At 35.2% G+C, this 16,931-nt stretch overlaps 1 protein-coding gene across 2 annotated transcripts in view; it reads right to left on the bottom strand.

Annotated features, from left to right (window-relative positions):
- The window catches only part of UBA6 (ubiquitin like modifier activating enzyme 6), a 90,117-nt gene that overhangs the window by 64,076 nt on the left and 9,110 nt on the right, over window positions 1-16,931 (bottom strand). Inside the window, exon 3 of one of the 2 annotated variants that reach the window (XM_047855665.1) lies at window positions 3,765-3,882. The exons of the other annotated variant lie outside the window; for it this stretch is intronic. The gene's annotated coding sequence lies outside the window, so the exon portion shown is untranslated. The remainder of the gene's footprint in view (window positions 1-3,764; window positions 3,883-16,931) is intronic. 2 annotated transcript variants of the gene reach the window in all.

Below are 16,931 nucleotides of genomic sequence, written 5' to 3'. Positions count from 1 at the left end.
AAACCTAGACTTTTCTTTTTAAATTAGTACTTACCATTTATTTCAGAGATCAAAACTATTATTATTATTATTATTCATTAAATATTTGCTGAACACCTACTATAGTATGTATGGAATAGTGTATTATATAGTCTTGCCAACCTTATTTGTGTTCCTCCAAACAATATACTTAAGTTTTGTCTGTTTTGGAAATTCACATAAAAGGGAGCATTTTGAATAGTGTCTTCTGTGTCATCCCTCTTTTGAATGAAATTGAATTTATGAGATTTATTATCAATGCATGTAGCTATTAATTTTCAGTTGTTTTAGTCTATTGTATTATACTATCCTACTGTAATAACACACCATAATTTAACCACTCTATAGCTTTGTAGCATGATTTTTTATTTATTTATTTTTTTTAGTAATCTCTACACCTAACATGGGGCTCAAACTCACAACCCCAAGATCAAGAGTTGCATGCTCTTCCACCTGAGCCACCTATGCACCCCTGCTATTCTATAGTTTTGGACAGTTATAGTGAGCTATGAACATTACTTTTTTTTTTTTAATGTTTATTTATTTTTGAGAGACAGAAAGAGAGAGAGCAAGCAGGGAAAGGGCAGAGAGAATCATGAGATCATGACCTGAGCCAAAGTTAGACGCTTAACCGACTGAGCCACCCAGGTGCCTGAGACTATAAACATCCTTACATATGTCTCATGAAACACGAGCATATACAGCAGTTTCTATAAATATATATAGCATAAATCTAGGAGAGGAAATGCAGGCATAACTTTACTATCTAATGCCAAACTTTTCCCAAAGTGTACCAAATAACTGTCCTGCAGTATACTGAAGTTCTTGTAGTTTCACATCCTTAATGTGCAGGAAAAAGTTAACATGACTAGGGCTAGCCCTTGGCTGGTGTCTTCTATTTTGTTTTTTCCTAATTTCCTAAAAATAATAACTCATCAGTTTTCAGGTTTTCTTTTCTAAAATATACATGTAAAACTTTAACTGATCTTAAAGAGCATTCCAAATTTTGATACATAGTACTTCATGATTATTTTCTGGTTTTAATTATGATTCTTTTTTGATTTACAGGTTAATCTGAAGTATATTTTAAAATTTCTAATTACATGGGGAATATTCTATTTATCTCTTATGTTAACCTCTAGCCTGAATGCATTGTGAATAGAAATCACAATCTATATGATTTCATTTTTTAATATTTGAGAATTTTTTTAGTCAATTTTGCAAATGTTCCATGTGTTCTTTTTTTTTTTTTTAGTTAGTTAACATAGAGTGCAACATTGGTTTCAGGAGTAGAATTCAGTGATTTATCACTTACATACAACACCCAAGTGATCATCACAAGTGCTGTCCTTAATACCCATCACCCATCCACCACCCTTCATCAACCCTCAGTTTGTTCTCTATTGTTGACTCTCTGTGGTTCGTTTCCCTCTACAGTTGGAAAATGACATTGGTTGTTGTTTTACAGTTGGTTAGAAACAGCATTCTTTACACGTGCATTATAGTAATTTTAATAACCATGTTGAAGACCTCTATACTCATTCTGATTTTTTTGTCTGCTCGTTCTCTTGATTAGTAAAAGCAACATTTAAATCCCTCCACCAATATGACAGTAAATTTGTCTATTCTTGTATATCAATACGTAAACAGTGCTGACATGTAGGAAAAACTGCTAACATTGAGTGTTTATCATGCGCCACATTGTTTTAATGTTTTACTTGTATTAACTAATTTAATCCTCACAAAAATTCTATAAGTTCTATCATATTCCCATTTATACAGAGAGGAAAACTTAAGCACAGAGAAATTAAGTAATTTAATTTAAGTACTTTGAAAATAGTGGATAAAAGTTTCAATCCAGACAGTCTGGCCTTGGCATTCATACTTTTTTTTTTTTGTTTGTTTAGTTTTGAGAGAGATCACAAGTGGGAGAGGGGTAGAGGGGGACAGAGGATCTGAAGTGGGTTCTATGAGTTCAATGTGGGGCTCGAACTCATGAACGGTGAGATCATGACTTGAGCCAAAGTCAGATGCTCAACCAACTGAGCCACCCAGGCACCCAAGCATCCATACTCTTAACTACTATGCCACACTGCAAGTTGATTAAGAAAGTCAAATGTTTCTGGGGCACCTGGGTGGCTCAGTTGATTAAGCATCTGACTTTGGCTCAGGTCATGATCTTGCAGTCTGTGAGTTCAAGCCCCACATCGAGCTCTGTGCAGACAGCTCAGAGGCTGGAGCTTGCTTCAGATTCTGTCTCCCTCTCTCTCTGCCACTCCGCTGCTCACACTCTATCTCAAAAAACAAAAATAAATTAAAAAAAGAAAAAAGAAAAAGAAAAAAAGAAAAAAAAATTCAATTCCCTGACCTAACTCTTCCTTACCCAGAATTCTATACACTGAAGGCAACCACTCTGAATTTTTTTGTTTCTTCTAATATTTACACCCCTTTTTTTCAATAACATGTTTCTACTTCTATTTCTTGATTTTTCTGTTTTACATATAACCTATTAACTTCCTACTAACATGAATAATCTTTCTGTAATACAAATCTGGTCAAATTATTCTCCTGGTTTAAAAACTCCAATGGTTTCCTATTTCCCTTTGATTAAGTCCAGATACTAATATTAGCCACAAGGCCATTCATAATCCAGTCTCTGCTTGGCTCTCTAGTCTTTTCTTTAGTCACTCCTCCATCAAACTCCATGTTCCAGGAATACTAAAGGTTTTTAGTTCCACAAACGTGGCATGCTGTCTTTGGCCAATAGACATTTTTCTGGGGCATTCCTCTTCCTCAATATTTTATTCCTGAAAAATTCCTACTCATCCTCCGGTCTCAGCTTATACATGATTTTCCACCATGATGTGTCCCACAACATCACTAACCTTCTTCAAGACAGTGTTGGACATCTTTTATGTGCATCCATGACATCCTACATTCAATCTATTACAACATTTACCACAATGCATTTTCACTACTTTTCTATTTTTCCTAGGAGACTGTAGCTTCCTTAAGGCAGGGAGTTTGCTTTATTTATTATTGTTTTCTCAGTGGTCAACAGGGTCTGACATACTATAGACACACAAAAACAACTTGCTAATTTAATGAAATGAATTGGCACATAAGAACAAGAACAACGTTTATGCGCTACCTAGCAGAGGACCTGAATTCTTTTTTCTATATTCAGAGTCACAGGAACTACTTAAAAAATGTTTTTTTTTTTTATCTCAGACTTGTTCTCATATATTATTTTTAAGATTACTTAGGTAAATAATGAATAGCCATGACACAAATGTGGTTATAATACAGACAAAAGGATAACACAAAGACATATAAACCAAAGTTTTTCAAAGAATCATAAATTCTCAGACAGATTCTCAGCAGTCGCCTAAATCACCTATGTTTTCAATGTTTGACCACCAAGAGGCAGGGTACTAATTACCTATTTTGTCCTAGGCAATGTCAGGGTACTCTGTAATTGACACTTAATTCTATGAATTTCATATGGTTAATAAGTGCACAGATGGGATTTAAAGAGCCTACAGTATATAACCTCATATCCAGCACTGTTATGTTATAACTTATTCTATTAAGTGAATACCTAACGTATCAGTGAACGTGTCCAGCAGAAAGAAATTATCAAGGCTATCAACTCTACTCTTAGAGAGCCTTATTCACTAAAGATTCTCCTTTTTATGACGGTATGATATCTTCCTACAGTTTTCACCCACTATTCCTAATTTTACCTCCTTGGGGCCAAAGGTAACTCCTCTAATCCCTCTTCAATGTGACAGCCCTCCAAACATTTGAAGATGGTATTCAGGTTCCACAGTCTTCTTTCTCCAGGCTAAACATCTCCAGTTCCTTAAACAATTCCAAACATGACATCATTTTGAGTCCCCCTCAACACTCTAATCAATTTCTTCTGGATTTTATTTCAATTATCTTCCTCACGCATTCATAAATTGATTAAAATATCTATCTCAAGCCAGGCACTGGCACTGTGTAGGGGCCATAATAATAACCACCTCATATGGATACTATGAGGATTAAATTAAGATAAAATATATGAAATACCTAGCAGAATGAATCAAATAATTCATTATTAAGTACTATATAAAGAAGTACTGGAAACTAAGGAAACATGAAATATGGAAGAGGGGGTAATTATTTCTATCAGCGTAGGTCATGGAAAGCTTCCCAGATGAGCTTCATCCATGTTGAATTCTGAAGACTTAACAGGAGTTAAAAAAATAATCAAAAAAGGAGAGGCATTCTATGACAGGGAAAAAGAAAAGCATGAAAAAGAATGGCATATAAGAGATACATAATAAATACATTAAGACTTCCACTTCTGGCTATGGTGAAGTAACAGGACCAGATTTATCTTCTGCTTGCCTTAAACAACTGAAAACTTGACAATATAAGTGAAACAACAAATTTTCAGACACTAAACAGGCAACTCAGGACAGTAATCTCAGAGAAGAAAAACAAATGGGGGAGCTTTATGAATGCCCTAGCTATTGCCAAGAGAGTTTCCAGGCTGCAGTGCAGGAAAAGGAACCCAAACAGAGCTTGGTAATCTCCCTGAATTGAAGACACAGGACTGTGAATTCAAGAAAGCTAACATTTGAAAGCAGAGAGATACACAAAGAGAAGAGAGATCTGTAGAAGTCTTGAGTCTCTGGCTGAGTAAGATCAGCAAATGTATATGAGGAAACAGCCCCAAGCTAGAAAGAACTACCTGAAAAGAGTTGGTGAAACAAGGAAGGTTGTTTAAACAGACCCAGAAATACTTTGTGTTCTTCTCCAGCCAAGTGGAAAATTTGGATAGAATGCTCAGAAGGATTTTATATTAACAGTGGGGAAAAATTAGCCTCAGACTCAAGTCTACTCTAATCTCACCTGACAAGGCTTAAAAGCAAGCTTTGAAAAAATAAAACTGTTTTCAAGTAATTTAACTATGTCTGTCAACAAAGCTCAAGAATATTTAAAAGAATTCAAAATAAATGCAGCACCCAAAAAGGTAAAATTCACAATGTCTGGCATACATTAAAAAATTACCAGGTATGCAAAGAAGTAGAGAAATACAACTCATAATGAATAGAAAAATTGACAATACGACAGACAGGAATGACACAGATGATAGACTTTGTAGATAAATACACTGAAATAATTATAAATATAATTCATATGCTCAAGAAGGCAGGGGAAAGCATGAGCAGCAAAACTTCTAGGGATGAAAACCACTAAATCTAAGATAAAAAAATACACTGGATGGAATTAATAACTCAACTCTGCAGAAGTGAACTTAAAGATACAACAAAAGAAATTTTCCAAAATGAAACAGATTGGAAAAAAACACCAAAACCCCAGAGCATAAGTGAATTGTTGGACAACTTCACTTGGTCTAATATATGTGAAATTAGAGTCCCTGAAAGAGATTGGAGAAAAAGAGAGATAAAAATATGTTTAAAGAACTAATGGCCAAAATTTTTCCAGGAACACAATCAACTCACAGACCACAATGTAAACAAATTCAAGAATAAGAAATATGAAAACTACAAGAAGGCATGTGATAATTGTTTAAAGCAAGATGAAGAGAAAATATTAAAAGTAATCAAGGAAAAATAGGGCACATTATTTACAGAAGAAAGAATGACAGTTGACTTTCTCCCAGGAAGCACAACAAATTAAACAGTGACCCAACATTATTAAAGCACTGAAAGTAAAAAAAATTGTCAATCTGGAATTCTATATTCAATTACAAATAAGAAAGTATAAAGACTTTTCTAGACATATAAAAATTGAAAGAATTCATTGCTGGCAGACCTTCACAGAAAGAAATATTACACTAAATCCTCAGGCAGACGGAATACTATACTAAATGGAAATTTAACTTACACATAGGAATAGGGAATACCAGAAATGACAAATACGTGAATAAATATAAATGGTGTTAACACTCCAATTAAAAGACAAAGATTGGAAGACTGAATAAAAACAAAAACCCAACTATACTGTATTTACAAGAAGCCAAATTTAAATACATAAACAAGAGTAAAAGAGTATAAAAAGACACACCATGCTACCTAAAATCAAGAGAAAACTGGATTGGCTGTATTAATATTGACAAATACATTTTATTTTTATTTAGTTATTTAAAAATTTTTTTGTGGGTGTGTTTATTTATTTTTGAGAGAGTGAGAGAGAGAGAGTGAGAGACAGAGCACAGGGGAGGGGCAGAGAGAGAGGGAGACACAGAATCCAAAGCAGTCTCCAGGCTCTGAGCTGTCAGCACAGAGCCTGACATGGGGCTTAAACCCACAAATGGTGAGATCATGACCCGAGCCGAAGTCAGATGCTTAACCGACTGAGTAACCCAGGTGCCCCTTGACAAATACATTTTAGAGCAAAGAAAACTATCAGGATAAAGAAGGCCGTTTCATGATAAAAGGGTCAGGATATTAAGACCACATAACAACTCTAAAGGCTTATGCACTAATAATAGAGATTCAAACTACGCAAAGCAAAAACTGAAATGAGAAATGTTCAAACACAAAATGACAAGACAACACCCCTTTCTCAATAATTGGTATAAAGACTAGACAGAAAATCAGTAACGATATAGAATACTTGAAAAACACTATCAGCCAATTTGACCTAACTGACATGGATAGGACAATCCAACCATAACAGAATACACATTCTTTTCAAATGCACACAGAACAATGACAAGGTAGATCAATCTTTGTAGGAAAACACAAAAATAAATAGGTCATAAAAAGTTGTATCCACTGACAGCAGAAGAATTAGAGATCAACAACAGAAAAATCTCTGAAAAATCTCTCAGTATTTGGAAGTCAAATAATAACACTTCTAAATGACCTATGAGTCAAAAAAATAAGAAAAAAAGTTATAAAATTTTCTGAACTGAATGAAAACAAAGACATATCTGTGAGACACGTACACTGTAGTGTTTAGAGGGACATTTTAAGCATGAAATGGGCATATTACTAAAGAATAAAGGTCTCAAAAATCAAGGATCTCAACTTCTACTCTAAGAAAAAGAACATCACATCAACAAAGAAAGGATAAAAACCAAATGATCATTTCAACAGATGCAGAAAAATCATTTAACAAAGCACAACATCCATTCATGATAAACAAAGTACATTTGGAAGGAACATATGTAACATAATAAACACAACACACTTAACTCACTTAACATACTAAAGGCCTTATATCCAAAACCCTCAGTGAACATCTTATTTGATGGGGAAAAAACTGAGAGTTTTCCCCCTAAGGTCAGGAATAAGACAAGGATATCCACTCTGACCACTTTTATTCAACATAGTACTAAAAGTCATAGCCACAGCAGTCAGACAACAAAAGAAATAAAAGGCATTCAGATTGGTAAAAAGTAAACTTCCACTATTTGCAGATGACATGATACTATACATAGAAAACCCTAAAGACTTCACCAAAAAACTATTAGAACTGATAAATGAATTCTGTAAAATCTCAGAATACAAAATTGATATACAGAAATCTGTTGCATTTCTATATACCAATAATGAAGCACTAGAAAGAAAAATTAAGAAAAATAATCCCATTTATAACTGCACCAAAAATAATAAAATACCTAGGAATAAACTTAACCAGAGGTGAAAGAACTGTACTCTGACAAGTATAAAACACTGATGAAAGAAACTGAAATTAGTGATAGACATCCCATAGTCCTGGATTGAAAGAACAAATACTGTTAAAATGTCTATACTCCCCAAAGCAATCTACAGATTTAGATTCCCTATCAAAATACCAACTGCATTTTTCACAGAACTAGAACAAACAATCCTAAAATCTGTATGGAACCACAAAAGACCCTGAAAAGCCAAAGCAATCCTGAAATAGGAAAAAAAATTCCAGACTTCCAAGTTGTTTTACAAAGCTGCAGTAATCAAACCGTATGGTACTGGCACAAAAACACACAGATCAAAGGAATAGAACAGAAAACCCAAAAGTAAACTCACAATTATTTTGTCAGTTAATCTTCAACAAAAGAGGGAAGAATATGCAATGGGAAAAAGACAGTCTCTTCAATAAAATGTGTTGGGAAAACTGGACAGCAACATGCAAAACAATGAAACTGGACCACTTTCTTATATCATATACAAAAATAAATTCAAAGTGGATTAAAGAACTAAATGTGAGAACTGAAACTACAAAAATCCTAGAAGAGAGTATAGGCAGTAATGTTTCTGACATCAGTTGTAGGAACATTCTTCTAGATCTGTCTCCTGAGGCAAGGGAAATAAAAGCAAATATAAACTACTGGAACTACAACAAAATAAAAAGCTTTTGCACAGTGAAGGAAATAATCAACAAAACTAAAGAGTAACCTACGGGGTGGGACAAGATATTTGCAAATGACATATATGACAAAGTATATAATATATATAAAATATATAAATAACTTATATAACCCAACACCCAAAAACAATCCAATTAAAAAATGGGCAGAGGACATTAACAGACATTTCTCCAAAGACAACACATAGATGGTTAACAGACACATGAAAAGATGCTCAACATCACTTATCATCAGCAAAATGCAAAGAAAACTATCAGGAATGCAAAGAAAACCACAATGAAATATCACCTCACACCTGTCAGAATAGCTAAAATCAAAAACCAAGAAATATCAAGTGTTGGTGAGGATGTGGAGAAAAAGAAACCCTGTGCACTGTTTGTGGGAATGCAAACTGCTGCAACTACTATGGAGAACAAACAGTATGGAGGTTCCTCAAAAAAGTAAAAATAGAACTACTCTATGATCTGGTAATCACACTACCAGGTATTTACCCATAAAATACAAAAACACTAATTCAAAGGGATTCATGCACCTCTATGTTTCTTGCAGCATTATTTACAATAGCCAAATTATGGAAGCACCCCAAATGTCTATGGATAGATGAATGGATAAAGAAGATGTGGTACATAAATATAACGGGATATTACTCAACCGTGAAAAATGAAATCATGCCATTTCCTACAACATGGATGAAGCTAGAGAGTATAATGTTAAGCAGAATAAGACAGAGAAAGACAAATACCATATGGTATCACTCATGCGGAATTTAAGAAACAAAACAAAGGAGACTATGGAGAACAAACTGATGGTTACCAGAGGGGAGGTGGGATGGGGAGACGGGTGAAATAAGTGATAGGGATTAAAGAGTACACTTATCCTGATGAGCACTGAGAAAAGAATAGAATTGTTGGATCACTATACTGTGCACCCGAAACTAATAATAACACTGTATGTTAACTATACTTCAATTTAAGTAAAAAACTTAATAAAAAAAAGAAATTAGAAAAAGAAAAGCAAATTAAAAGGTTTTTTTGTTGTTGTTTAAATGTTTATTTATTTTTGAGAGAGACAGAGACAGAATACAAGTGGGTTGGGGCAGAAAGAGAGGGAGGCACACAATCCGAAGCAGGCTCCATACAGAATCTGAAGCAGGCTCCAGGCTCCACGCTGTCAGCACAGAGCCCAACACGGGGCTCGAACTCACGAGCTGTGAGATCATGACCTAAGCCGAATTCAAACGTTCAACCAACTGAGCCACCCAGGTGCCCCAAGAAAAGCAAACTGAAGAAAATCCCAAAAAGAACAGAAATCACTGAGGTACAAAACAGAAAAAATAATATGGAAAATCAATTAAACTAAAAGCTGATTCTTTTAAAATTAAATAAAATCGATAAACTTCTAGCCAGAATGAACAGGGAAATAGAGAAGACAGAAAAATTATCAATAACAGAAATGGGTGAAGGAACATCATTTCAGATTCTACAGACATAAGAAAGGGTATTCAGGGGTGCTTGGGTGGCTCAATGGGTTAGGCGTCTGACTTCAACTCAGGTCGTGATCTTCCGGTTTGTGAGTTTGAGCCCCTCGTCAGGCTCTGTGCTGATAGCTCAGAGCCTGGAGCCTGCTTCGGATTCTGTGTTTCCCTCTCTCTCTCTGCCCCTCCCCCACTCACACTCTGTCTCTCTCTCAAAAATAAACATTAAAAATTTTTTAAATAAAAAAAAAGGTATTCAGGGAAAATTACAATTTTATGCAACTAAATTAAATCACTAAGTTACAAACATACTCTCCAAAAGAGACAAACTATTGAAGCTCAATCAAAAAGAAATGCAGTTGACCCTTAAGAAATGTTAGGTTAGGGGCACTAACCTTCCGCACAGGCAAAGTTCTGTGTATAGGGGCGCCTGGGTGGCTCAGTCGGTTGAGAGTCCGACTTCGGCTCATGTCATGATCTCATGGTTTGTGAGTCCAAGCCCCGCATCAGGCTCTGTGCTGACAGCTCAGAGCCTGGAGCCTGCTTCTGATTCTGTGTCTCCCTCTCTCTCTCTGCCCCTCCCCCACTCATGCTCTGTCTCTCCCTGTCTCAGAAATAAATAAACATTAAAAATATATATTTTTAAAATCTGTGTATAACTCTGGCTCAAAAAAACCTCAAGTAATAATAGCCTACTCTTAATTGGAAGCTTTACCAATAATGTTTTGTATGTTTAATGTATTATATGCTGTATTCTCAAAATGAAGTGAGGTACAGAAAATGTTATTAAGAAAATAAGGAAAATACATTTATGGTACTGTACTGTATTTAATACTGTAAATTATCATCAGCTGTTTACAAGATGAATCATCTGTCAGTATCTATATCAATATTGTCTATCATGATAAAAAACACTGTAGATGTTATATGTATTACCCACACTATACATTAAAAGTGAAAAAATGTAAAAAAGAATCCATATTTATTTATAGTTTTAACAATCCATGTACTGAAAACAAAGCAGCAGCAATAGGATTGTTTTGGTAGCCTAGGGTAACTGATTCAATCAGTTCTTCTTGGTAGCCTAGCTTATACACTAATGAATAAATCTTTACAAAATTTTTATGGCATACATACTATAGTCATGCACCTACACATTAATGGAAACATTGTTACATTTTCTAAAAAAAACACTGGTAACGAGAAGCTGATAAACAGTTTCTCCAATGATGAGAGAGGGGGGCATACTGTACAAGAAATGCAATTCTTTGAAAGCAAAAACATATACAACAGTCAGAAAACACATTAATTTTACATTAAATATTCACTTCGTGCCTATGTAAGGATAGGCTATCCACTTCTATGAGTCTTGCAGATGATGTTCTACACAATGAGTACAATGAATACGAGACAAATGATAATGACAATGACACAAAAATGTCTCATACAGTTCTTGCTGTACAGTTACTCATTTTTCATATGAAGACACACTCATATACAGCAAATCAATTTATTAACTATACAGGATGGTGATCATTTACTAGTCATTAAGTGGAAGCAGATCATAAGGGTCTTCATCATTGTCATCTTCTCAATGAATATGAAGGAGGAGGAGGAAGAGGGGTGGTCTTGCTGTCTTAGGGTAGCAGAGGTGGAGGAGGGGAAAGAGTAGGTAAGAGATAAAGCCACACTCAGTGTAACTTTATGGAAATACATCATGATTTGTCTGACTTTTTTGCTTTTTCATTTCTCTAAATATGTCTTTACATGGTACCAATCCTTCCACAATTTCCTTTAGTTTCAGTGCCCATATCATAGAAGGGTCCATTTCGTAAGTAAAAGAAGTCAAAAGCAGTCTTGAATAATCAGAACCTTTCTGCTCGATTGTCTAAGGTCAAATTTATTTTCTGTATGTGCTTCTTCTACATCTTCTTCCACAACAATCTGGCACTGTTCTGGAAGCACTCTCCTCCATTAAGTCATTTTCTGTTAATTCCTCTTGTGTGGTATCTATTAGCTCCTGAATTTCTCCAAAATCTGTACCTTGAAACCTATTACATCCCCCATCCTGTCCTTTTCAACCATATCTAAAATCACATTTTTATTTTTTTTTTAATTTTTTTTCAACGTTTTTTAAATTTATTTTTGGGACAGAGAGAGACAGAGCATGAACGGGGGAGAGGCAGAGAGAGAGGGAGACACAGAATCGGAAACAGCCTCCAGGCTCTGAGCCATCAGCCCAGAGCCTGACGCGGGGCTCGAACTCCCGGACCGCGAGATCGTGACCTGGCTGAAGTCGGACGCTTAACCGACTGCGCCACCCAGGCGCCCCTAAAATCACATTTTTAAAAAAATATTTATTTTGAGAGAGAGAGAGTGTGTGTGCATACATGAGTTCAGAAAGGGGCAGAGAGAGACAGAAAGAATCCCAAGCAGGCTCCGTGCTATCAGCACAGAGCCCCACGTGGGGCTTGATCTCACAGACTGTGAGATCATGACCCGAGCCGAAATCAAGAGTCAGACACTTAACCAACTGAGCCACCCAGGCGACCCCTACAGTCTTTTTCTTAATTTCCTTGATTGGCTCTGTCATAAATCCTGTGAAGTCATGTACTGTATCTACACACACTTTTCTCCAGTAGGAATTTACTGTTTAGGCTTGATGGCTCTCGTTGCTTTTTCTATAACAATATCTTCAATGCTATAATCCTTCCAGGCTTTCATGATGTTCTGTCAAGGTTCTCTTCCATAATAGTAATAATCTTTTCATTAGAGTACCAGGTGTAATGAGCCTTAAAGGTCCTTATGACTCCCTGATCTAGAGGCTGAATTAGAGACGTTGTGTTTGGGGGCAAGTAGCCCACTTTGATGCCTTTCGTACTGAACTCAGGTTCTGGGTGGCCAAGGGCATTGTCCAATTTTAAAAGACAGTCCCTTACTGGCAAAGTACTTCCTGACTTCAGGGACAAAGCATCAATGGAACCAATCCAGAATAAGGGGTTTCACTGACCAGGCTTTCTTGTTGTACAACCAAAAGATCCGCAGCTGGTGTTTATTTTCTCCCTTCAAGGCTCAAGGGGTTTGCTTAGCAGCTTCATAGGTAAGGTCAGTCCTGATCATTAACCCAACTGCATTTGCACAAAACAGCAGAGTTAGCCTATTCCTTCTTGCCTTAAATCCTGGTGCCTGTTTCCCTTCCTTACTAATAAATGTTCTCTGTGGCATTTTTCTTCCAGAATACGACACTTTAATCTGCATTAGGAACCTGTTCAGGTAGATATTCTTTTTCCACAGTGATCTTCTTAATTAATGGCATCTGGGAACTCAACTTCTGCCTCTTGTTCAGCAAGTGCTTCTCTTGTTATCTTTACATTTTTTAAGCCAAATCTCTTTCTAAACTATCAAACTATTCTTTGCTGGCATTAAATTCTCTAGCTGTATATCACTTACCTTCGTTTTGCTTTAAGTTGTGTTATAATGACTTTGCTTTTTATATTAGTCATATTAGAGTGCACAGGCATGCTTTTCTTAGAGCAACTCCTACCCACATAAAAGTTGCATTTTCAATATGAGATAAAAAGGTACTTTGCAAAAAGTGCAAGGTTTTTGTGCCTGCTGGTATAGTTGCAGCTTCAGCTTCAGAAATTTCCTTTTTTTTTTTTTTTTTTTTTTACAATGGTCCTTATGCTGCATTTATGTATCTTGAAATGGCAGGCAACCACAGCTGCAGACCTCAATTTATGGTATCTATCTCAAGTAATTCAACTTTTTCTTGTAATGTCATGACTTTTCTCTACTTCTAGAGAGCACTTTTGGCATCATTAGTGGCACTCTGTAGGAGTCACAGTCTTATTCAAGGTTTATAGTATTCCACTAAACATACTGAAAAATACGTGAGAACTTCAAGATCACTTTTTGAGATACACAGTTTACTGCAGAGAGAAACTGCTCAGAGATGACTAACATCACATGTTGTTTACTTGCCAACGCTTCAGCTCATTACAATGGCAACAGGAGGTTGCTACAAAAATCATTACAATAGTACGCACTACAGTTAATTTCATGCAGTTTTGATTTTTTAAAGTTTAATTCTAATTCCCATTAGGTAATACAGTGTTATATTAGTTACGCAGTTAAGATTTAATACTTCCATTCTTATGTTGTTTACATTTCTCTTGACTACAAGTGGTACCATGTATATTCTGTTTGTGTGCTTAAGTTTTGATAAATTTTAACTTTTCTTAAAGAAAGTGTTCTTTTTAAAAAACGTTTGTTTATTTTTGACAGAGAGAGAAAGAGAATTCCAAGCAGGCTTTGCAACGTCAGTGCAGAACTTAACATCAGGCTCAAACTCATGAACTGTGAGATCACGACCAGAGCTGAAATCAAGAGTCAGACGCTTAACCAACTGAGCCCCCAGGTGCTCTGATAAATTTTAACTTTTAATAATAGATTTGTATTTTATGGTAAATGATAAAATAGACTACTATCTATATATATTTTATGTATTCATGACATACCTTTTTGTTAATTTTTAGGTATTTCTAGGCTATGTGGTTTATGAGTTTTTCAAATTGTTGCAAATCTTCAAAAAAATGTTCAATATATTTATAGAAAAAAAATCCACATATAAGTGGGCCTGCATAGTTTAAACCTATGCTAAAGGTCAGCTGTATATTACTTGAATATCACCATGTCTATTAGATGTAAAATTTGTAGTTAAAAACTTTCCTACAAAGAAAACTCAAAGGCCAGATAACTTCATTGTTATTTCTACCAAAAATTTAAGGAAGAAAAAATACCTATTTTACACAAACTTTGTAGAGATTCGAAGAAATACCTCTCAGCTCACTCTATGAAATCAGCATTACCCTGATACCAAAACAAGACAAATCACTGAATTAAACAATACTCCAGAGGCACCCGGGTGGCTTAGACAGTTAAGCATCCAACTTCGGCTCAGGTCATGGTCTTGTGGTTTGTAGGTTCGAGCCCCGTGTCAGGCTCTGCGCTGACAGCTCAAAGCCTGGATCCTGCTTCAGATTGTGTCACCTTCTCCCTGCCCCTCCCTCACTCCCACTCTGTCTCTCAAAAATAAAATGTTAAAAAAAAAACAAACCTCCACAACAATATCCCCTCACATACACACGTGCAAAAATTCTTAACAGAAGTTTTTGTATATATGTAAAAATACATCATGACCAAACAGGTTTTATCCTAGAATTAGAATGCAAGGGTCATATAATAATCTAAAAGCCATCACTGTAACTCATTACATTAAAATACTAAAAAAGAAAAACCATATGATCACTTCAATGAATGCAGAAAAAGTGTCTAACAAACTTCATATCCATTTCTGACTTAAAAAAAAAAATCCCAAAAAACAAAACTCTAAGTAAACTAGTAACAGAAGGAAACTTCCTCAACCAAATAAAGGGTATATATGACAAACCTACAGATAACAACATACTCCACCATAGAAGAATGAGTTCCAACAAACATAAGGAACAAAGTGGGGTTGTCCACCTTCACCACTTCCACTCAACATTGTATTGGATGTTCCAATCAGTGTGATAAGACAAAAAAAAGAAACAAAAGGCATCTAGATTGGAAAGGAGGAAGTAAAACAACATGACTGTAGAAAATCCTATGGAATTTACAAAAAATTTACTAGAACTAGCAAGTGAGTTTAGCAAGACTGCTGGATAAGAATTATTATTCAAAAATCAATTGAGCTCTAATTTAAAAGCAATGACATATTGGGGTGTCTTGACTCAGTCAGTTAAGCATCTGACTCTAGATTTCAGCTCAGGTCATGTTTCTCACAGTTTGTGGGTTCAAGCCCCACACTGGGCTCTGTACTTTATGAGTATGGGCATCTTTTCATGAGCCTATTTGCTCTTTCCCTCTCTCTGCCTGTCCCTATGCACACTCTCTCTATCAAAATAAAGAAATAAACTTAAAAAAATAAAAGTAATGAAAAATTGGTAATGGAAATTTAAAAATTACAACAGTATAAACATGCAAATTACTTAGGGATAAATTTGATAAAACTTGGGCAAGATCTCTAACACTACTAGGAGAGACTAAAGAAATAAATTGACAGACATACCATGCTTCTTAATGCATCTTAAATTTCAATATTGTTAAAATGTCAATATTCCCAAAACTGAACTACAGATTCAACACAAATTCAAACAAAATTCCTGCAGGATTTTTTTTAAAGAATCAACAAGCTGAATCTAAAATGTACATGGAAATTCAAAGGACCTAAAAGACCCAAACCAACTCTGCAAAAGAAGATCAAAGTTGAAGGAATTACACTCCCAGATTCCAAGATTTATAATAGACCTATAGTAAACAAGACAGTGTGATACTGGTGTAAAGTGAAACAGATCACTGAAAAAGTCCAGAAACCAATCAACAGATATTTACTCTGTTAAATTCTGCCATAGATATCCAGAGAACTCAATGAGAATGGATAATTTTCAACAGGAGTGCTGAAACATTAGAGCTATATGGAAAAAAATAAACCTTGATTCTCACCTCACATTATATAAAAATTAACTTGAAATGGATCATAGACCTAATTTTAAGAGTTAATACCTTGAAACTTGAAGAAGAGATAACATCAGAGAATATCTTAGTATCCCTGAGCTTTGCAAACATTTAAAAAACAGGACAAAAACCACATCAATTATACATTAAAAAATGTATCTTACCAGAATCAAAAATTTTGCTACGCAAAAGACCTTATTACGAAAAGAAAAAGACAAGCCACAAACTAGGAGAAAATATTTGCAACCATATATGTAACAAAGGACACGTATATATAGTATATAAAGAACTCATTAAGACAGACACCAAAGGGGAGCAAAAGCTTTTATAGATACTTTGCCAAAGATAGATAGCAAATAGGCTCATGAAAAGATGCCTATGATCATTAGTCATTATGGAAATACAAATTAAAACCACAATACTACTACATGTACTAGAATGCCTAAAATTAAAAAAGACGACTATTTCAGGTGTTTAGTGAACATGCGGGGTAACTCAAACTCTCAT

Source organism: Prionailurus viverrinus, chromosome B1, assembly GCF_022837055.1.
Source record: "Prionailurus viverrinus isolate Anna chromosome B1, UM_Priviv_1.0, whole genome shotgun sequence".
Taxonomy (NCBI): Eukaryota; Metazoa; Chordata; class Mammalia; order Carnivora; family Felidae; genus Prionailurus; species Prionailurus viverrinus.
The sequence above is the reverse complement of the archived record's forward strand: the minus strand, read 5'-3'. Positions and strand labels throughout refer to the sequence as shown.